Here is a 23,613-nt window from a genome sequence, read left to right as displayed (position 1 = left end):
AGTTATAAGATCATAGAGTTTAGGACAGGAAGAGACCTCTTAGATAGTAGTGGGAAGAACCCTTGGCTGTGGAGAACAGAGCTCAAATCCCAGTTCTGCTGTTTACTACCTGTGTGACCCTGGACAAGTCACTTAACTTCTGTCTCCCTCCATTTCCTCAGCTTTTATCTATAAAATGAGGAAGTTGGACTAGATCAGAGGTATCAAACACACGACCCACGTGAGCCACAGGCAATGCACAACACTCTTGAGTGTGGTCCAAACTAGACTAAGATGTAATGGGGATATATTTAACAAAATGAATAATTAATACGATAAAACATAGATGATATTACTTTGTTAGGAGGCCCACAGGAATCTGTATGTACAATTTAGTGGGCCTCATTTCTATTTGAGTTTGATACCACTGTCCTAGATGACCACTGAGGTCCCTTCTGATTCTAAATCTATAGTCCTATGATCCTTTGATACATAAATGAGGAAACTGAGGCCAAAAGAAGGCATGGAATCAAAGATTTACAATGGGAAAAGTATCTTAGAGATTATAGTCCTATTTTACAAATGAGGGAACTAGAAAGGTGGTAACTTGCCTGAGATTTTTTTTTTTACTACAGGTAGTAAATGGCAGGATTCGAACCCACATTCTTGCATGTCAAATCCAGAACTCTATAATGTCCGCCACACTTATAATAATACTCAGATTGAGGCACACCTACTGGGGGAAAAGCACGCATGATTGGTAGGTGGTCCCTCCAATGAAACCCACCAATCCCAGGGACCTCAACATTCATCCAGATTTAAAGAATTACCCAAGGACTGAAGCCCACACTTACCTTATCCTCCCCCAACCCCAAAAAAAGGACATTAGAGAGTCGGCCCTGACAATCCACAGGACTTAGTACATGTAAGGAGTAAGGTTCAGATTTGTTCTGCTACATGATGATTCCGTCTCTCGATGCTTATTCATTCTTATCTCCTTGCTGGCCCAGCAATTATTTTGCTTGGTTCTGGAATCTGGTTTGGTTCATTTGGAGAATCCCTCATCACTCGTTAATATCCACTGTTATCTCTGGGGTCACCTGGGTCTCTGGAGGAGTTTAATAGTAGGTTTCCCCTAAAGGGAGCTAATTCCAAGTCTCCTCTGCTGTTCTCAACTCTTGTTCTTTCTGTTTCTGATCTCCCAGTTAAGGGACAATTCCAAAGGTATAGATCAAGTGTCTGAAATGGCCATAAATGAATGAATGAATTAATCAATCAAAAGGCATTTTTAAGAGGCATTCTTTGCCAAAGTAATATGGGAAAATAATCAAAACTACATTTTCGGGGGAGCTAGATGGTGCAGTGGATAGAGCACTGGCCCTGGATTCAGGAGGACCTGAGTTCAAATCCAGCCCTTGACACTAGCTGTGTGACCTTGGGCAAGTCACTTAACGCCAATTGCCTTACCCCCCCCCAAAAAAAAGATTTTAAAACTGTATTTTCCTTTACATAGAGATCTCCCAGATGAGGAAACTATTCACCAATGTAAATATAGCAACATATAGTTGCTCTGGGCAGTAAGAGGTTAAGTGGCTTGTCTTGGGCCACACATTTAGTATGTCAGAAGTGAGACTTGAACTCAAGTCTTCCTAACTTCATAACAGGGAGCAGCTGATGCCTTAATACTTATGGGGGAGGGGCAGCTAGATGGCACAGTGGATAGAGCACCCGCCCTGGAGTCAGGAGGACCTGAGTTCAAATTTGGCCTTAGACACTTAACACTTACTGGCTGTGTGACCCTGGGTAAGTCACTTAACCCCAATTGCTTCACCAAAAACAAAATAAATACTTATGGGGGGCGGAAGATGGAGTGGAAGAAGGTAGCAACTGATCTGTTTTTCCTTAACATGATTATGTTGAAAAATGAAGTCACTCCTTCCATGTTAAAGAAAAAGCAAATATATGTGGATGTTCATTATCCTTGCTCCAGAGGGTGAGATGAAAGAGGAAAATCGGTGACAGAAGCAACTGTCCAATTCATTATACATTCTGAGGATTGGCAAGAAATTCTGAACTGGTTTAAATAGCTAATAAAGAGATTTTTTAATATTAAGTAATATATGTCAAATCCATCCCTCTGAAGTTTAAGGAATTAAAGACGAAGATGCCTAAAAGATGCTTGAGAGCATTCATGCCTGATTTTTTTCCTGGCCATCTCACCATGCCATCTACCCATGGTCCTTATCTCCCTCCACCAGAATCTTGGACTCTGCTCCTTATCCCCTTTCCTCCCTCATCCCCCTTAGGTGAGTTTTTGTTTTATCTTGCCCAGAAACAGGCCTCTGTGGCATTTTAGGACATTCCTCACCATGCAACCTCTCTCTCTCTCTCTCTCTCTCTCTCTCTCTCTCTCTCTCTCTCTCTCTCTCTCTCTCTCTCTCTCTCTCTCTCTCCCTCTCTCACCCTTTCCAGCTCTCCTTGATGTATTATCTTCCCCATTTGAAGGAAGGGTTGTCTCCCTTGCTGGTCATTATATCCCCAGTGCTTAGCATGGTAAGTGTTTATACCTAGTAAGCACTTCCTAAATGCTCCATCTTTTGTCTAAACTAGATCTGAATATTCAAGCTTATTTCAGTTATATGTTTGTAAAATGCTTATAGTTTTGCTTTGCCTTGAGACTTTTAGTATCCTGTGGAGTGATAGGTTAACCTTCAAAGAGCCTGATAGATGAATTTCTAACCTCCTAATTAGTGAAAAAGAGCACTAGACCAAGAGTCAGGAAGCCTGGGCTCTAATTCTGATCCTCCCACTACCTAGCTGTGTGGCCCTTGGGCAAGTTCTTTTCCTTTTCCAGGCCTCATTTTTCACACCTGCTAAACAAGGACTTGAGCTATCAATCATCTTTAAGATTCCTCTCAACTCAGGGGCAGCTAGGTGGCACAGTGGATAAAGCACTGGCCCTGGATTCAGGAGGACCTGAGTTCAAATGCGGCCTCAGACACTTAACACTTACTAGCTGTGTGACCCTGGGCAAGTCACTTAACCCCAATTGCCTCACTTAAAACAAAAAAAAAGATTCCTCTCAACTCTAGAAAAAATTCTATGATGTATCTTATCATTCCCCTGCACCCCCCCCCCCAAAAAAGTGGAGGTTTTCTAATTCTGTTGAGTCAGCTCTTTGCCTTTTTTTTTTTTTTTGCAAATTGTTGGTTTAACTGGTGCACACAGTATTGCTGAATGCCCTGCTTGCTTGCCCTGCACTCTTCTGATGTTAATGTGTTCCATTTCCATCTCTCCCAAATCCGTGTGACATTTACCATTTTGACATTTTGGCTTTAGCCTTAGGAGTAAGCATTGGGTTCATTTTAGATTCTGTGGCATAATGCTTTGCAAGGTACATTATGCTTTCTGAAATGTGTGCCTGGTTATACTTTCAAAAATAGATATAGATGTGTATGCATGTATGTACACACATGTGTGTATATGTGTGTCTATTTCATTCATGCATACATACAAATATGAACACCCAAAACATGACAGTTAGCCAAGTTCATAGGTACTCATATTTTTTCAAACATTTATTAGTTGGAAAGTTTTCATGTAATATAATGAGCTATGTTTCTTCTATATAGCCAAAGTACCCAAGAAGATGATTTTTTTCTTTTTAAGTAGTATTTTATTTTTTTCCAATTACATGTAAAGGTGATTTTAAACATTCGTTTTAAAAACTTTTATTTTTATTATTTTTTTAACATTCATTTTTTAAAATAAAATTTTGAGTTCCAAATTTTCACACACCCCCCTCTGAGATGGTGAGCAATTTGATATAGGTTATATATGTATAATCATGTAAAGCATATCTCTATATTAGTCATGTTGTGAAAGAAGAAACAAAGCAAAAGAAAAAATAAACATGGAAAAAATAAAGTGAAAATAGTATGCTACGATCTGCATTCAGACTCCATCAGTTCTTTCTCTGGATGTGGATAGCATTTTCCATTGTGAGTCTTGGAATTGCCAAGAAGGTGATTTTCAATGGGAAGGACTAAGATATAACATTCTTGAATAGTGTCTCTATTTTCTCTACTGAGTACCAGTTAATTGGTCAGTCTCAGGCACTGTGCTGAGCACCTGGGATACCAAAGCAAAAGTCAAATAAATTCATTCCCTTAAGGAATTCACATTCGAATGGGAGAAACAGCATGGAAAAAACATTGGCCTTAAATATAGTTAAACCCCATCTCTGATGATTGCTTCTTGCATGACCTTGGGCGAGTTACTCTAAATCTATGATCCTCTTCTGTCTCGTTCTTTATACAAAATGAATGGGGGGGGGCGGGCAGCTAGGTGATAGATAGAGCACAGCTTCTGGAGTCAGGAGTACCTGAGTTCAAATCCAGCCTCAGACAGTTGACACTTACTAGCTGTGTGACCCTGGGCAAGTCACTTAACCCCAATTGCCTCAACAACAACAAAAAAGTAAATACAAAGTGTTTTTTAGAAGGGCTAGAGCTAGTGGCTGATGAAATCAGGAAAAGTCTCATGTAGAAAGTGGTGTTTGAGCTGAGGCTTGAGCTTAAACTGAGGAATCCAAGAGGCCGGGTCGGGAAAGAAGCACACTCCAGGCACTCCAGAACAGCTAATGAAAGGGTACAGAGAGAGAAGATGAAGCATTGAGTGTGTCCAAAAGCAATTTCATTCATTTGTGATTCATAACTATACTCCAAAGTCACTAAACTGTGAGTGAATACCCTTCGACCCAGATAAACCACTCCTACTCACATTTCCCCAAGAGATCAAAGAATGAAGGAAAGGACCCATGTGAACAAAAATACTTAGAGCAGCACTTTTGTCATAGGGAATAATTGGAAACATTTCAAAAAGGCCTTTTCGTTTCAAGGCAAAGGGCTCTGTTGGGAATTCAAAGAGATAAAAGACACGCACAGTTCCTTGACCTCACAAAGCATATAGTCTACTTGGGAAGACTGACTACACACTAATATTTACAGATCAGTAATCATAAAATACAGTATGGCATTAGTGGACAAAGAGCTAGCCTTAATGCGAGGAACACCTGGGTTCAGTTCCTGCCTTTGATACATACATGTCTTTGGATGTGTGACTATGGGCAAGCCACTTAACCTCTGCTGTTCTGCTTTAATGGAGAGAAGTTCCCCACAACCAGTCACAGCCAAGGATCACAGCTTTAGAACCAGAAGGGATCTCCAAGGTCACTTGGGAAAGGTCAAGTCAAGAAAAACAAGCATTATAGGATGTGGGCCAGATGAGCAGTAAATCTAGCTCTGTCAGATCGAGGCCCCCTCCTCTTTTTTAAACGATTAAATGTGCTGCTCTAGCCTGAGCCTTCCTAGTTTTCATTGGGCTCTGTGATAAACAGGTCTGGCTGGTGGGCCTCTTCTCCTGGTGCTTCATTTCCCAGAAAAGGAGACTTTCTTCTTGGAGTTCAGATTGGATCACTCTAATGTGCTGATTACTGCGCTGGGTAAGTCAGTATCTGGCTTGTAATAATTATAGATTTCCTCTGTGATTTTCTCCCATTGGTTGCCACAGCAACCATGTAATAGCTGTGCTGAAGCACTGTCACAGTGATTTCAGGCCAAAATGGCTCAGGCTGCACAGCTTCCCCATTGCTGTTTCCTCTAGTACTCCACTCCTCCATCCCCAGGCAGTTGTCATGGCAACTGATTAGAGGCACCCAAGTCCTGCAGTGTTTCTCAGCACCAGAAATACAGCAGAAAGCTCTGGGTTCTACCTCTGTCCTTCCACCATCACCCCCCATCTTAAGCAGCCCCCAGCCCCCTCCTTCTCCAGTTCCATGGCATCCCTCTTCCCTCTCTTAGGCATCCCAGCGTGGGTAGGAGTCGATAAGGGCCTTCAGCCAGTGATGGATGAATGGGTGCGGATGAGGCTCAGGAGCCCCGATTAATCAAACCCAGGGCAGGTTGGGATAGAACCGAGCAGCATGGTGGGAACTTCTTCCTCTTGGGGGAGGGTTCAATGGATGTGTTCAGCAGAATGCTGCCAGATGCAGGGAGATGATAAAGGCTGCTTTGGCAGCTGCTGGGCTCGTGCGGAAGACGCTGAGAGACCCAAAGATTCAAAAGCCCTGTTGTTCTCATCGGGGGTTCATTATTATGCTAGTTGACTTCCTCATGAGGAAGAGAAGAAGCCACAAAGAGAACCTTAGCAAGCGGGGGGGGGGGGGGCGGGCAGGTAGGGGGTAGAGGGGGGAGGAGAGACAGAGTATCGCAGTGGGGTCGGATGTCTGTGACAGAGCACAGGAGAATCTTTACAGTCAGATGAACAGGGATTCAATCTCATGACAGCCCCCCCCCAACCCCTCGTTCTTTACTCTTCCTCTTTGGGATCTGGCTGAGCCCAACAATTTTCTAGAGCCGGGTTGGTTCAGATAGGTGGTTATCCTTTCTGCCAGCTGAGATGGCGGGCGGCTGCCGTGTGACTCCCCCTCCCCCTGTGAGTGATCCACGTTCTCAGGACTGACAGTCCCAAGCAGCTCCTGAGGGGGGCTGAGAGCAAAGATCTCCCTTTAGGATGCACCCCACATGCTGCAGCCCAGAAAATCTCGCGAATGAAACAGAAGAATTAATGTAAACTCTGCGAGCTGCCTGCTGGAAATCTTCAACCCAAGCCACACGAGTGTCTTGGATTCCTTCTGTGAGTGTGTGTATGTGTGTACGCAGGGACGACTGTGTCTGGCGGGGGGGGGGGGGGGGGGGGGGGGGGGGGGATGGATGTTCCGCCAGTTAGGGCAGAATTCTTTAAGCAGGGGAGGGTATGGGTAGGCACTCATTCCCTGGAAAAAGCCAGAAAGGAGATTTTTTAAAATGTGATATTTGCAAACATTATTCATGCGGAATTTGCTTATGTTGCCGACTTACAAAAACAGCCGATGAGATGAAGTGAGGGTCACCTTGAACGATGTGATGTCAAGCTCCCAAAGAAATATTTCAATTCTCCAACAACTGAACCCCCCCACCCGGCCCCCCCCCCCCCCAGCTCTCCATTTAGGTGTGCTGAGGGGAGGCTTTTAGTTTTTATTTGTTATTTTTAAATAGATGTCCCCTTTTTCCTTGGGACATGACTTGGATTTGTTTCATTAATTCCGTTCCAATGGGAGGGAGTTTATTGACATGATGTAGTTTATTGAAAGAATGTAGGCTCTAGGTCTGCTAGATAACTTGGACTTCTTTTAATATTTGGGAAACTAGCAATAAGTTTTAGGAAGCTTTGTGTATTTTCCTTCCCATTCGCCTTATTAACTGTGTGGTCATGTTAACCCTTAAAACAACCAGGTATTTTCTTAACTGAAACCTCCTAGAACCAAAGAAAGAGCATGGTATGGGGGAAAGAGCCCTGGTCTGGGTATCAGGAAACCCAGGTGATTTTGGATGCTTTGCTTTACTCCCTGGAGTCTCAGTTTCCTCATTTGCAAATTGGGCTAATAAGATAAGTGTACTGGACTTGCAGTTGGGAGTCTTGGGTACAAAGTCTACTTCCAGCACTTACTAGCTAACTATGTGACCTTGGGTAAGTCGCTTCACCAAGCCTCAATTTTCTCATCTATAAAATGGGCATCATTATGCTTGTACCATCCTAGCTCAGGGAACTGTTACGAGGGAAGCATTTTGAAAAGCTAAAAAGGCAATATAAATGTGATTTACTGTTTTTGTTAATATCTGTCCTGCCTACCTCAGTAGGTTTTTGGGAAGATCAAATGAAAAAAAAAAGTTCTTTGTAAACTGCAAAGTGGCTTACAAATCAAAGAGCTAATAAAGGGTTAGACTATCACATATGTACAATTTTGGTGGAAATGTACGTTTAATCTAGAAGCTGAGAACAGACAAAATTGATGACATTTAATTTTAGGCTTATAATCATTTTCATATAGAGTACATATGTGTACAGTGAATAAATAAATATTTCCAATTTGCTTCTGATAGCAGACCCTCAAATTATTTGTGTGTGTGTTTTCCATGCTTATTCACCTGGTATAGCCTTTTTGCAACTTTAGTTGAAGTGCCTCATGTAAATGGTCAATGACATTGACAGAATATGTAACCGTAACTGTTTGTTGCCTGTTGGTGATCCTGTAAAGAAGTAAATGATGTGTTCCCTAACCTCTGGGAGCTTATAGTCTAGTTAGAAAACAAAACATATAAGTACCCATAGACAGGATAAGTGCTTAAGGATCAGTTTCATGAGGACTACGACAGTGGTGCTGTGTGACCACAGGCAAGTCATTTAACCTCTCTGGGCCTCAGTTTCCTCCCCTGTAAAATGGGAATTAATACTTCTCATGCTTGCATACCTCAAAAGGATGTGGTGAAGAAAGTGTTCTCTACACATGTGAGTTATTGTAATGACTTGTTATAAATGTGTCCAGGGGCAAATGCAGCCTTACTATAAACATGTAAATTGAATTCTGGGGATACAGCTTTACAATTCTGATGACTTGGACATCAGGTTGTTGGATTGGAAATCCCCTCCAGAGATCATCTCATCTATTCCCTTACCTCCTGAGAAGGAATGCTCCTAAATTGCTCCTTCTTGACTTTTTAAGGCTTCCTGAGAAAAACAAAACATGGAATTTTTCTGCAATCAGTAAGACATGAGTTCAACAACCTGATTCAGGTTCATACTGCTTACTAGCAGTCTGGTTCTGAGCATCATTCTCTCTCTCTCTCTCTCTCTTTTTTTTTTTTTTTGTGAGGCGATTGGGCTTAAGTGACTTGCCCAGGGTCACACAGCTAGTAAGTGTCAAGTGTCTGAGGCTGAATTTGAACTCAGGTCCTCTTGAATCCAGGCCCGGTGCTCTATCCATTGCGCCACCTAGCTGCCCCTGAGCATATCTTTTTTTTTTTTTAAAGTGAGGCAATTGGGCTTAAGTGACTTGCCCAGGGTCACACAGCTAGTAAGTGTCAAGTGTCTGAGGCTGAATTTGAACTCAGGTCCTCTTGAATCCAGGCCCGGTGCTCTATCCATTGCGCCACCTAGCTGCCCCTGAGCATATCTTTTTTTTTTTTTAAGTGAGGCAATTGGGGTTAAGTGACTTGCTCAGGGTCACACAGCTAGTAAGTGTTAAGTGTCTGAGGCCGGATTTGAATTCAGGTACTCCTGACTCCAGGGCCGGTGCTCTATCCACTGCACCACCTAGCTGCCCCTAAGCATATCTTTTAACCTCAGTCTCCTTATCTGTAAAATGATAAGAATAGCACCTATCTCAGGGATGTTGTGAAGATCAAATAAGATATGTGGAGTTAAGATGATCAAAGGAAATATGAGTATATTGTGTGCTTTGCAAACATTAAAGCTATAAAAATGTGAATTATTATTATTATTAATATTACCATAGAAACCTCTTATGACATTACTAAGAGGAAATTGATAACCAAAGTTGTAAAACCAGTATATACCTTGAGGCTTGTAGTTATTGTTTTTCCTGTTTCTCCTTTTAGATTTGAGTTCCTCGGGTTACTCAGAACCCCAGAAAGTGAAACTAACCTCTGTGCATCTCTGTTCTTTAAGCTTTGGGGAAAGGCCAGTCATTCAAGGGGCAGTGAGATCTCAATTCACTCCCTGGTTACATTCACCATGTGACCTTGGGGAAGTCATTTTCATTTCTCTCTCCAGTTCTCAGTTTCCTCATCATAAGCATAAGATTTGATGACCTCTAAAATCCCTTTACAAGTCTAATATTCAATGATCTGTGACTCAAGTTCACCATGTGCAGAAAAGAAGCCATAAGTCTGAAAAGGTATTTATTTCACAGACCTGAAATGTAAAAGAAAAGGGCCTCCCAACTGGGGAGCAGAGCTAAGGACATCATTTCTCAGCATACAATGGGTACAGGATCTCTGCTCCAAGACATTCCTTGGGCCACTCAGGATAGGCCAGATATAAAGAACCTCACCAGTAAGTGCAAAATAAAGTAGAACCTGGCAATGATATCTTCCCTTTACCCCAAAGAATGAATGGGTTACTTTTCCAGCCAGAAGGGCAAGTTGTCATTTAGTATTCTTATTCTTTCTTTCTAACAACCGGCCGGTCTTTTTTCAATGCAGATGCTTTCACAAAACTGGAAATTGATAACTATTTCATTGAATTTTGAGTCAGAAGTCTTGAGTTTTCATTCTGACTGTGCTGCTTACTTTCTTACAAGCTTGGGAAAATCAGTGTGGGGTAGTGGAAAGAGCACTCAATTTGTAGTCAGAGGAATGGGGTTCAAATACCAGTTAATTCCTGACTACCTTTATGACCTTGGGTAAGTCACCTCATGTCTCTAAGTCTGTTTTCTCATCTTGAAAATAAGGAGAGGGGCAGCTAATTGGTGCAGTAGATAAAGCACTGGCCCTGGATTCAGGAAGACCTGAGTTCAAATGTGACCTCAGACACGTGACACTTACTAGCTGTGTGACCCTGGGCAAGTCACTTAATCCTCATTGCCCTGCCAAAAAAAAAAAAAAGAGAGAGAGAATCCAATTGCAACTCATCCAATCATCATTGAGAAAGCTTGTTGAGCAAGATATAAACACCTTGAGGGAAGAGATTATTTAATTTTTGTTTTTGTGTCCCCAACACCTAACAAAATGCTTAGGACTTAATAAATGTCTATTGAATTATGTTAAACTTTACCCATAGAGATGCCAAAACTATGTCAAGATGCTTAGCCAATTAAATAAAAAATTTTATTTACTCTGGATATTAACATTAGGTTATATCATGTTTATATCTATGACTGACTGGCTATAGGAGTCAAAGGGCCTGGGTTCAAATCCTACCTCTGAAATTTAGGCCTATTTAACGTTAGGTCATTTAAGCTCCTTGGATGTAAAGTTCTCTGCAAGTCTATAGAAATGTTAGTTATTGTTGTTGTTGTTGTTGCTATTATTGTTAGTATCTATAAAACCAAGGAATTTGGGCTGGATAGCCTCTAAGTTTCTTTCCAGTTATCCACTTGTGATCCTGAAAAAAAAGGATAATAATTCCTTCATTTACTATAAAAAACTTCCTTCTTGGTGTCAAAGTATGTTGGAAACCAAACGTGTTGTCAGTAGATTACTTGGTAGGCATGGGTTCAGGGAATGGAAGGAAACAGCTAGAGAAATAGAGGAATTTCTAAGTTCAAATTCAGTCTCAGACACTTCCTAGTTGTATGACACTGGACAAGTCACTTAACTCCCATTTGCCTCAGTTTCCTCATTTGTAAAATGAGGCTAACCACATTCTCCCTCTTAGGGTGGTCGTGAGGATCAAATGAGATAATTGTAAAGGACCTGGAATATAGTAATCACTATACAAATGGTAGTGGTAGTAGTAGTACTAGTAGTAGTTGTTACCATTATTATCGTTATCATTGTTATTAGATTGTTTTGAGAGATATTTCACCCAGGCTTTGCTTAATCCTTGATAACTATCTCTGTTCCCCTTAACCCTTTAAAATACACCTCTTTTAGGGGCAGCTAGATGGCACAGTGGATAAAGCACTGGCCCTGGATTCAGGAGGACCTGAGTTCAAATCCAGCCTCAGACACTTGACACTTCCTAGCTGTGTGACCCTGGGCAAGTCACTTAACCCTCATTGCCCAGAAAAAAATAAAATAAAATAAAATACACCTCTTCTGTGACCAGTTGTTGTGGTCTGCCAGATAGTCTCTATCCCCTGGACACCTCTGGAGACACTGATCCATTCTTACTCTGTGGCTCCTCTTTTCAAGGTTCCATGCAGAACCCAATCCCACCACCTCTTCCATTATGATATTGTCTTATGATAAACCTCTTGCAGCTCATTTGACTATAGCATATTTTACATTTAGAGTTGATATCTCCTTAATGAAACTTCAAGAGATTCTGAGGCACCTTGATCATGTGAAGACCTAGGTCTGAATTCCAACTCTTGCGTGATAACTAATTTTGTGATCTTAGAGTGGTCACACAGTCTTTTTTTTTTTTTTTTAGTGAGGCAATTGGGGTTAAGTGACTTGCCCAGGGTCACACAGCTAGGAAGTGTTAAGTGTCTGAGGCCGGATTTGAACTCAGATACTCCTAACTCCAGGGCCGGTGCTCTATCCACTGTGCCACCTAGCTGCCCCGGTCACACAGTCTTTTGTTGTTGTTGTTGTTGTTGTTGTTGTTGTTCTGGATTTTCTATATTTTCTATTTTTTGTTGTTATTGTTACTGTTCTTCCATATCTAAATATACCCAGTTCCTTCAACCTGTTCTCATATTTCATAGTCTTGAGCCCTTTCACCATTTGGTTCTTCTCCTCTGGACAGTCTCTAGAGTCCAATGTCCTTCTTAAACCATGGCACCTAGAACTGAACACAACACTCCAGAAGAGGTCTGATGAGCCACAGAACACTCTGGAACACTCATCTCACTCTTGGATAGTATAGCCCCTCACCTCAACCTCAAGGTCAAGTTAGGTTTTTTGGCTGCCACATAACACTGTTGACTCCTGTTGAGCTTGAAATCCAATAGATCCCCAGATCTTTTTTCAGAATAACTGATATCTATCTCTAACCATGTCTCCTCCATGGTTTTTTTTACCCAAGCACAATACTTTGTATGTGAACATAAGTATATCTATCTATCTATCTATATACATATGTTTATGTATGTATGTATGTATACTCTTATTGAGTTTTATCTTTAAACTCAATGCTCTAGCCTATGAAGGTCCTTTTGTATTTTCTCATCCATTGTCTTAGCTGTCGTTAGCAAGCTTTTGTCAATTACAGACTTGATGAATAACTAATAGTCTTAAGTCTTTTGCCATTTTTAGTCTTACAGAGTTGTCTGGGGTCCTGAGGTATCAAGTGACTTGCCCAGGGTCACATCATAAATATTTCTGCCTTGAACCCAGGGATTTCTGTCTCCAAGGTCAGATCTCAGTCCACTAAGTCATGGTGCTACTAGATTTAGAGCTGAAAGGGACCTTAGAGTTCATCTATTCAATCCCTTTATTTTACAGGTGAGGAAACTGAAGCCAACACAGGTTAAATGACTTTTGCATGGTTCGCAGATGATAAATGACAAAGCCAGATGTTGAACCCAGATTTTCTGAATACAAATCCAGTGACCTCTTGTAGCCTCAGTTTCATCGTCTATAAAATGAAGAGACTGGATTAGATAACTACTAGCATCCTTTCCATCTCAAACAACCTATGAATCTATGATTATACCTGGGAGGCACACTAATTATATCAAAAATCTATTTATAAACCATCTCCTTTACTTATGTCGCTGGGTAATAGCATATATCTGAATTTATTTTTCACTTTCAGAAACAAATTCCTTACCTTATCTCTAAATTCGAAGGGTACCCTCTGTTATGGGGCCTATTTGGGACTTCTCTACATAATGACCTTAGAGGATTGACTGACTAATCTTTTCCAAGTTCCAATTTGCAAAAATAAAATTTTAAAAAATTTTAAATCCAAAACTAAACATTTAATGCCATTTTTCTGCCCATTCTCCTACTTTCTTTTGTTAAGCATACTCTAAGGCATTGAAGGACATTTCAGAATTAATGATAAAAGCCATCTGCCCCAGGCGCCACATGGGAAGCCTTCCAGTTCTCCCTGAGTGGACAGATTAGGGTTTATAGCTCATAAAAATAAGTTTTATGACAAACAGGACAAGGCATGGGGCTTTAAAAACAGACGTATCCACTACCTAGCAGACGGGACGCCCCCTCAAATACTGGATTAATGTACAGTTATGGTAAGAAAATAAGGTGTGGGTGACTGCTTTGCAATTAAAATAAGTTTACTGAGGACAATAAAGCTTTTTGAATACTCTATCTCCTCCTTGCACAGAAGAGAAAAGGGAGCAGAGGAGGAGAAGGTTCTATTTCACCAGGGTGGTGTTTTGGTTTTTTTTTTTTGTTATTGTTGCTGAAGTTTATTTGGACATAATACATTCTTCTCAACAAACCCACAAAGCTTCCAAAATACTTTCCCCAAAAAACAGTTAAAGCCACCTTGAAGAGTAATTTTGACTGTTAATGCATGGTGCTCTCCTTTTCTGTTGTTCATTTTAGTCCTGGGAGGGACCTTTGGTGTGAATAGTATCTGTTGTCTTTGACCTGAGTTTTGTCAGCTTTTAATGTTGTTCTCATTAACATTGTTGCATTCATTTTCTGCATTATTCTTTTGCCCCTGCTTCCTTCTATGTATCTTCATATATGTTTTCCCATATTTTTTTTTTTTTAGTGAGGCAATTGGGGTTAAGTGACTTGCCCAGGGTCACACAGCTAGTATGTGTTAAGTGTCTGAGGCCGAATTTGAACTCAGGTACTCCTGACTCCAGGGCCGGTGCTTTATCCACTGCGCCACCTAGCTGCCCCTCCCATATATTTCTTAATTACTAAAAAAAGGAAAAAAAAGAAATTATATTCTGGCAATGATATTAACAATGGATTGGGGGAGGCGGTAAAATAGAGATGAGAAGTCCTGCTAGGGCAATAGACTTCCCCATCCCATGTTGGGTCACTGCTCTACATGGTAAAGGGTTTTCTTCCAGTATAGTTTAGGGAAGGCTGCTGAGAGGGAGGGAGGTTCTTACTTTTTTGTTTGTTTGTTTGTTTGTTTTGTTTTGATGAGGCAATTGGGGTTAAGTGACTTGTCCAGGGTCGCACAGCTAGTAAATTTTAAGTGTCTGAGGCCGGATTTGAACTCAGGTCCTCCTGAATCTAGGGCCAGTGCTCTATCCAATGTACCACCTAGCTGCCCTGAGGTCCTTACTTTTTGAGATCAGTACCAATCTTCAGGGTCTTTATTGGATCAGGGGCATCCTTTTTATACATTGGAAAAAGAAACAATTGCCTACCAATTGTGATGAGAAGGGTTCCCAGAATGTGGCCACCCAAAAATTTCTTCTCCAGTCTGTCAAAATGCTTCAAATTCCACCCTAGGAAATTATTCTTTAGGGTGAAAGCACTGCAGTCAGGAACAAATTCAAATAATGGAGTACAGGCTTGAGTGGACAGGTTTGGCTAGTGACCAAACCTGAGGTTCCTGAGCCCCTGGGATTTAGAGAAAAGTTTGGCAAAAAAGAGAAAGTGGAAGAGGATTGAAAACACACTTTGCATAGTTCCCAATTTTATCTTTTACCTAGCAAATTTTTGCCAGTCCAGCTTCGGTACTTGGAAAGTAATAAGCCTTTCAAAGCAGAACTGGATTTTCTGTAGCAGTGCTATTGGTAGAAAGCCCACCCACCCAAGGAAACTGATTTTCTTCTCTCTAGAAAAATACCCCTGGTTAGAATCTGCTTCCTAGCTCTTCCCGACTCACTGAACCATGGAAATCAATGCTGATAATAAGTAATGCAGCCTCCATCTGAAAAACCTCAGCTCCTGGTTAATGTTTGTCCTCATTATCCCAATCCTGCCTGTAACCTTTCCTTACAAGGGATCCAGCCTATCTCTGGAGGAGACTATGGAGAGTTTCACATAGCTATCATCCTGTCAATGAATATTGAAAACACCTGCTTACTGAGGTTGCCGCTGTGAGGGGCAAAGAAGTATAAAACAAAAGAAAGTGGCTCTTATGATCTATTTGACATGGAAATTTTAGACACATACAAAAAAGTAGCAAACCATGCACTGTGTCATCCAACCTAAATTATGTGGTATAGATCTGTGTGCTACATGTTCTGTCCCCACCAGGGGAATGTAAGTTCCTTGAGGACAGGCATAGATTCCTTTTTTCTATCTGTATCCCCAGTGCCTTGTCCATAGTGGGTGCTTAATAATTGTTGTTAAATTGAATTGTGTGTAGAGACTATGAGCATTGTAGGAGTTCAGTGCTCCTGTGGCCACCACTCTCCCATTTTCAAGAATATAATGACTTTTTTTTCCTTTTCCGAGGATGGTGATGAGGCACCAGAAAGCAACTAGCAAGGGAGGAGAGCGTTTAGGTCCATGCTTCAGGGAAAGCAAAATAGAGACCTTTGAGTTCAAGTGGAGTAAACTTGAGCTTGGGGGAGGAGGAAGAGGGAGAAAAGGAGGAGGAGGAGGAGGAGGGAAACTGGAGTTAAAGCCTTCTGTCCCAATTGCATCAATTAAAGCAGCATGAATGTAGGACTGTTAGCCATCTGTGAAAAGCAAAAAAACCAGTGGCTTTATGTGTTGCTATGACAACCCATGTCCTTGACGACTGAAATGCAATTACTGGGTTTGTAATTATGTCCAGTTCTGTAGGAAAAGCTTTGAGGGCTGCTGTCAACAGAGCAAGAGGAGTTTGAGCATTTGTCCCTTCCTTTCTGTAGAATCTTCATAACTCTTAGACACTGCAGAAAAGAAGAATGCTTGTTCAGGTCCCTGGGACGATTGTCCTTGGCTCTGGGTATCTGGTGGTCATGTTTCTTCTGAGCTTCAATAGATGCCTGGCTCACCTGGAGTTTTGAAAATAAGAGCTTGGGGAGCATCTGGGTGTCCAGAAATGGGGTGGGGGGATTGAGGGGGGGGAGGTGAGCTGTGTCACTGTTATGACTCCCTTGGGCATATCAAGCTTTTCAGCCGGCCCCTTCTTCTCAGCTGACCTGAAAAGAAGCCCATTTCCTTTCCTCCTCTCCTTGAACACTCAGGGCAGAGACCTTCTTTTTGCTGACTCACATTTGCTTAGTGCTAGTGAGGAAGTCAGACTTTTGATATTTGAAGTAAGTTTAGGGATGTGTGGAGTGCTTGGTGAAGTTTTTGCTTTTGAGAGTGGGGCTCAGGAGACACCTAGGTGGAGCAGTAGATAAAGCACGGGTCCTGGATTCAGGAGGACCTGAGTTCAAATTTGGCCTCAGACACTTCACATTTGCTAGCTGTGTGACCTTGGGCAAGTTACTTAACCCTCATTTCCCCACCAAAAAAAAAAAAAGAAAGAAAGAAAGGAAAAAAAGAAAAGAGAGTGGGGCTCGGCTATCTGGAAGGATTAGCACTGGTACAGTGAAAAGTGTGTCTGAGTATCAGTGAGAGGACTTGGATTCAAATTCAGATTCATCTACTTACTGACTAGGTGGCCTTGCTTGGGTTAGACACTTCAGCTCTCTGGGCCTAAGTTTCTGCAGAGTTGGATCCCTGAGGTATCTTCCAGCTCTAAATCCATGATTCTATGAACCTTCCAATTCTCTGAGGAAAAGACAACTTCCTTCCTTTGCTACAGTCATTTTTCAACCAAACAGACCAGACGTGGGAGGTGTTTTCCACAATTGTCAAACAAGAACCAACTGCCAAATGTAACAGTTGGATCACAGTGAGCCAGCTGATGATGGGATTCCTGACACCTTGCTGATATAAGGAATTCCTAGTTTATTTTGGCCTCTAGCCTGATGTTGTGGCTTTCACATGAGTCTTAATCATCTCTGCATCTCCCACAGTACCTAACAAAATGCCTTACAAATAGGTACTCTGCAAATGTAGTATGAATGAATACTAGTAGCCAACTTTCATGAGGTTTTTTTGGTCCTGATTTAGAGCTTCCTCTTACATCCTTAAAAAATGAAGGAAATGTGATGTGATACCCAAAAACAGACAATAAAAACCAGTACTCAACCTTAAAGAGCTTACATCCTACTTGGGGGTTGAAGAATTAGTAAACAGAAACAGTATAACACAGTGGAAAGAATACTACCTTTGGAATCAGAGGCCCTGAGTTCATATCTTTCTCTGATTCTTTCTTTCTTTCTTTCTTTCTTTCTTTCTTTCTTTCTTTCTTTCTTTCTTTCTTTCTTTCTTTCTTTCTTTCTTTCTTCCTTTCTCTTCCTTCCTTCCTTCCTTTCTTCATTTCTTTCTTTCTTTTTTGGTACTATATGTTTTCACATCATCTTCATTTCCTAATATGTCCTTCCCATCCCCTATGCAGTAGCAGAATTAAAAAGAAAAGACAAAAAAGACAGTTCAGCAAAACCAATCACATATTAACTGATATATGTAATATTCTACATCCATAGTCCCTCACCTTTGCTAAGCAGAGAAGGAGGTGCATTTTTTTCAACTTTTATCTAAAATCAAGCTTGGCCTTTATAATAACATAATATTTAGGTTCTTTTTGTTGTTGTTCTTTCTATGTGCATTGTTGTTGTTATTATACACTGTCTCTGTGTAGCAGTCTATATAGATCTTCCTGTGCTGCTCTGAATGCACTTTCCTTACCACATGATATTTCATTATATTCAAGCACCACAATTTGTTGGTCCATTCCCTAACTGATAGGCATCAACTTTCTAGTTCTAGTTCTTTGCTACCAACAAAAATAAACAAAAAGCAATATGGTAAGAATATTTGGTTTCTATGGAGCCTTTCTTGTTGCCTTTGATCTCTGTAAAAGATAAGCCTAGCTTTAGGGTCTCTGAATCAAAGTATGTGTATTTTAGCCACTTTTTTTTTTAGCATGATTCAAATTGCTTTCCAGAGTGGTTGGAATTCATAGAGTCACAATTCACAGTATCACTAGCAGTAAATTAATATGCCTGTCTTTCTGGAGCCCTTCCAACACTAGCCATTTCTATCATTTGTCATCTTTTGCCAGTTTACTGGTGTTTACATTTCTCATATTATTAGCCATTTGGAGAAGACTTTCATAAGATGGTTAATAATTTACAGTTCTTCTTTTGAGAACTGGCATTGGTCATTTATCCAATAGGACATAGCTCTTGATTTTACATATTTAAATTACTTCCCTATATACCTTCAATATAAAACACTGAGAGACATGTGACATAAATATTTCCCCCCAGTCAGTGGCTTCCCTTCTTTTTCTAGCTGCATTGATCTTGTTCATGCATAAGCTTTTCAATTTCATGTACTTGAAATGATCCATTTTCTCCTTTTTAACATCTCCTCTATCTCTCCACCCACACGTAGCTGTGAAAGATATCTGCTCTCATTCTCTTCTAATATTTTTTTCTTCTATGGTGTGACTTTTTATATCCTGATGCTTATTTTAAACAAATAAAGGAAGGTAACATGGTATATTTGGAAGAATACTGAGTCTGGAGTCAGTCTTACCCTGATGTTTAATGTCTATGTGGTCTTGACTAAGTCAGATAACGTCACCAGTCCTCAGTTTCTTCATCTGTAAAATAACAAGATTGGACTAGATAAGCTCTTAAGGTCCTGCTGCCTCTAGATCTATGATCATAAGATATTTATTCAATAATGTATAAGGGAGAGAAAACACTATCAACTAGGGGGAACAGAAAAAAATTTGTGTTAAATAAAGAAGCACCAATCAAAGTCTCCCCCAACTCAGTAAGTACTGGGAGCTAATTTTACCAACTGCTTTACTGAGCTCAGCAATTCATTGATGGGTTGTTTGCATATTTATTCCCAAGCTAGAACCCCCAAGGTGCCACGACTTAGAACAGATCCTTCATAGATGTGGTAAACAAACTGACTCATCAAACAATTCTCCAGCTCTTCCTGGGATAGTTTTTCAGTTTCACGATCTAGAATGAAAGTCTCACAGAGAATTTAAAGCCTCTCAGGGAAGAGGGGACAGTTCCATCTTTTGAATGTTGAAGGTGTGGTAGTCAACTGGAATTACTGGTGACCTTGTTTGAAGTAAACCCCTAATGGGTACTTGTTAATTGATTGATAAGATACATCAGGGGCAGCTAGATGGCACAGGGGCAGCTAGATGGCGCAGTGGATAGAGCACCGGCCTTGGAGTCAGGAGTACCTGAGTTCAAATCCGGCCTCAGACACTTAACACTTACTAGCTGTGTGACCCTAGGCAAGTCACTTAACCCCAATTGCCTCACTAAAAAAAAAAAAAAAAAGATACATCAAGGACTGTGCTAGGAACTGGAGACACAAAGACAGAAATGAAACCATCCATGTCCTACTGGAATGCATATATAAGAATATGTGAAGTAAATAAAAGATAGTTGGAGAGGGTAAGGTCCTAACGCCGAGGAGAAATCTGGAAATCTTCTAGAAGACAGCAGTTGAATTGAGCTTTGAAGAAAACAAGGGATTCTAAGAATCAGTGAGGAAGACAGAGTGTATTACAGATGTGGGAAAAGCCAATGCAAAGGGCACAGGAAGGAGAGAATCATATGTGAAGAGAAGCAAGGTGGCCAGTTTGTGTGAACCATGGATTGAGGGAAGGGAAATAATGTATAGTAAGCCAGGAAAAGTAAGTTGGAACCATGCTTCAAAGAACTCTTAAGCTCCAAAGAGAGGAATTTTTATTTGACCCTTCAGGAAATGAGAAACCACTGAGATTTATTGAGTAAAATCGTGGGGTCACTTGCAAAGCGAAGTGAGCACCAGGAGGACATTGTCCACAGTAACGATGATCTACTGTGAAAGACTTGGCTACTCTGATCAAGATAATGATCCAAGACAATTCCAAAGGATCCATGATGGAAAATGCTATTTACCTCCAAAGAGGGAACTGACTAATTCTTAGTGCATATTGACGCATACTTTTTTTTTTCACTTTCTTCCTTTTTCTTTCTTTTGTTTTGTTTGTTTTGTGGCATGGCTAAGAGGGAAATGTTTTGCATGACTTGATATGTATCATCGATATCATATTGTTTGCTTTTTAAGGGGTGGGGGAAGGTCAAGAGTGAGGGAGAGAATTTGAAACTCAGAATTTTTTAAAAAATGAATGTTAGAAATGTTTAATATAATTGGGAATTATCTATTGAAATAAATAAAACACATTTTTAAAAGACCATAGGATCATAGATAATAGAGTTGGAAGGGTTCTCAGAGGCCATTTAGTTCAACCCCTTCATTTTACTGATGAAGAAACTGACTTATCCAAGGTCATACAAGGTAGTAAGCATCAGAAGTGGAATATGAACCCAGATGCTCTTACTACAAAGATAGTGACATGATCAGACTGGTTTTTTGTTTGTTTGTTTTTTGTTTTTTTGTTTTGTTTTGTTTTAGTGAGGCAATTGGGGTTAAGTGACTTGCCCAGGGTCACACAGCTAGTAAGTGTTAAGTGTCTGAGGCCGGATTTGACCTCAGGTACTCCTGACTCCAGGGTCAGTGCTCTATCCACTGTGCCACCTAGCTGCCCCCAGACTGTTTTAAAGAAAATCACATTAGCAGCTTTATGGAGGATGAATCGGAGAGTGGACAGGAAATGGTAGAAGGGAAAGGAAATAAGCATTTATCTAAAGCCTACTGTGTAGTAGGGACTATGTTAAATGCTTTCACAAATATATCTCATTTGATTTTCACAACAACCCTGTGAGGTAGGAGAGGGGAGAGAATGAGGCAGGGAGACCAATTAGGAGGCTATTATAGCAATCCAGGTAAGAAGGATTGAGAACTTGAACTAGGGATATGGGTTATAGGGGGAAGATTCGAGAGATGTATAGATAGAACTAATAAGACTTTACAATGAATTGGGTTGGTGGAGGGCAGAGAAGAGTTAAGAGGTAAGGCTGACTTTAAGTTTGAAAGCCTGAGTGAAAGAAAGTATGGTGGTACCCTTGACAGAAATAGATTCAAAAGAGGGGTGGGTACAGGGGGGAAAGATAGCAAATTCAGTTTTGGACATGTGATTTTGAGCTATCTATGCGATGCCAGTGGGAAGTTGGTGATAAAACAATTGTAAACTCAGGAGAGGGACTGTGGCTAGGATCTGGGAGTCATCAACATAGAAATGATCATTAAATCCTTTAGTTCCTAAGGTCAGCAAAATAAAGGAAAGAATTAAGAGATGGGGCACAACCTTACACTAAACCCAGAGTTAGTATGAAGATACATACAACAAAGGAGCCTGAGAAATAGTTGGCAGTTATGAGAAAAACCAAGATAGGGAAGCATCACAGAAATCTCGAGAGGAGAGCTTGGTCCATAATGTTAAATGTTATAAGGGTCAAAAAAGGATGAAGATTGAGAAAAAAGAAAAGGCTATTGGATTTGCCCATTTACAAGATAGATGAAGGGAGAGAAAGAGAACCCCACACACACACACACACACACACACACACACACACACACACACACACACACACACACACACACACGATTGTAGAGTTGAGAAGTGAGGGACAAGAAGAAGGGAAGGGAAGGGAACATTTAGCACTGAGCTAAACACTTTATAAATATTCTCATTTGATCCTCCCAACAACCCTGGGAAGTAAATGCAACTTTTTTTCTAGAAAAGGAGAAGAGACATGGAATGATAGCTTAAGGAAATGGTAGGGTCAAGTAAAAGGTTTTTATAAATAAGAAGGAGTTTTAGAAGATCAAGCAGTTATCTCTCTGTTAGATGAAGTAGAATGTTGACCTTAAAGTACATTATGTTTTTTGGGTTTTTTACTTTTTCCTTGTTCAAGATTTTTATAAATGTTAACTCAAATTGTCTTGGGCTAGAGGAGGAATGGGCATGGTGAGGAGGAAGACATGAAGAGATTAACTACTTCAACTTGGACATTTTTCTCTGTGAAAAAAAAATGCTTGGATTTAGAATAATGCAAAATATTTTTTAAAGCCTGTCTCTGGCATACTTGTAGCGCAAGCATAGAGTATAGAATTCATATTTTTTATCTTCAAGAAGGGATTCAGGGCAGCTATGTAGCACAGTGGATAAAGCACCAGCCCTGGGTTCAGGAGGACCTGAGTTCAAATCTAGCCTCAGACACTTGACACGTACTAGCTGTGTGACCCTGGGCAAGTCACTTAACCCTCATTGCCCCACAAACAACAAAAAAGAGAAGAGATTCAACATTTAAGCAGATAAAATACAAGTTCTTTTTGGGCTGCAGTCAATTTTAGTGTTATACTGTGAAACATTTCTAGACCCCAAAATATATCGATGTGTGACTCTCCACCTTCTTACAAGTATACAAATGCTATGAGATCTTCCCTTCTGGAAACAAGTTCAACTGAATTAAAAGTAAAACCATGGTAAAGGAAATATTTTACAGGAAGTATGATGACTTTTTTCAGTTATAAATTAATAGATTTGCAGTGACATGCTACCCCCCTCCAAAAAAAATTTAAGTGTAAGGAAAATAATATAACACTTCAGTTAACTAATACAAAAACTAAATTGATGTTTAAACTTTTTCTAAGATGTTATATTTCCAGGCTGTAAAAGTCAACAGAATTAGTTCTTAGCTAATTATATACATCTAATTATACACACCCATAATTTTCAGAAGAAATTTTCTAATTGGTAGTCAAGAGACCTGAGTTCAAGCTCTGGGGCTGGGGGGCAAGGGGGTAGGTTAATATATGAATGGTGGCAAAGTGCATAGATAGCAGAGCCTTTGGTCAGGAAGACCTGAGTTCAAATTCAGGCTTAGACATTCACTAGCTATGTGACTGTAGGCAAGTCACTTGACCTTTGTTTGCCTCAGTTTCCTCATCTGTAAAAATGGGAATAATAATAGCATCTAACTTCCAGGGTTGTTGTGAGGATCAAATGAGATAATATTTATAAAGAGCTTCACAAACCATTAAGCACAATATTAATGCAGGCTATAGCTATTATAGCAGTGTCTTTAACTCATTGTTTGAACTTGGGTATGTTGCTTCCTCTCCTTGAGCTTCATCTATTAGATCTAAAAAGAAGTCCTAATACAGTAGAAAGAAGGCGTTGTTTAAAATCAGAGCACCAGGGTTTAAA

At 40.5% G+C, this 23,613-nt stretch overlaps 2 protein-coding genes across 7 annotated transcripts in view; both read left to right on the top strand.

The window, feature by feature from the left end:
• The window catches only part of ABAT (4-aminobutyrate aminotransferase), a 134,747-nt gene that overhangs the window by 33,794 nt on the left and 77,340 nt on the right, over positions 1-23,613 (top strand). The window contains exon 1 of one of the 3 annotated variants that reach the window (XM_044004621.1): positions 5,377-5,482. The exons of 1 other annotated variant lie outside the window; for it this stretch is intronic. The gene's annotated coding sequence lies outside the window, so the exon portion shown is untranslated. Of the gene's footprint in view, positions 1-5,376; positions 5,483-6,277; positions 6,676-23,613 lie in introns of those variants that run through there. One more of the 3 variants, XM_044004635.1, reaches the window with a different exon arrangement.
• The window catches only part of LOC122755806 (high affinity copper uptake protein 1-like), a 68,174-nt gene that overhangs the window by 33,785 nt on the left and 10,776 nt on the right, over positions 1-23,613 (top strand). Inside the window, exon 1 of one of the 4 annotated variants that reach the window (XM_044004646.1) lies at positions 5,377-5,482. The exons of the other annotated variants lie outside the window; for them this stretch is intronic. The gene's annotated coding sequence lies outside the window, so the exon portion shown is untranslated. Of the gene's footprint in view, positions 1-5,376; positions 5,483-23,613 lie in introns of those variants that run through there. 4 annotated transcript variants of the gene reach the window in all.

Source organism: Dromiciops gliroides, chromosome 1 (genome assembly GCF_019393635.1).
Source record: "Dromiciops gliroides isolate mDroGli1 chromosome 1, mDroGli1.pri, whole genome shotgun sequence".
In the NCBI taxonomy this organism is placed as follows: Eukaryota; Metazoa; Chordata; class Mammalia; order Microbiotheria; family Microbiotheriidae; genus Dromiciops; species Dromiciops gliroides.
The sequence above is the reverse complement of the archived record's forward strand: the minus strand, read 5'-3'. Positions and strand labels throughout refer to the sequence as shown.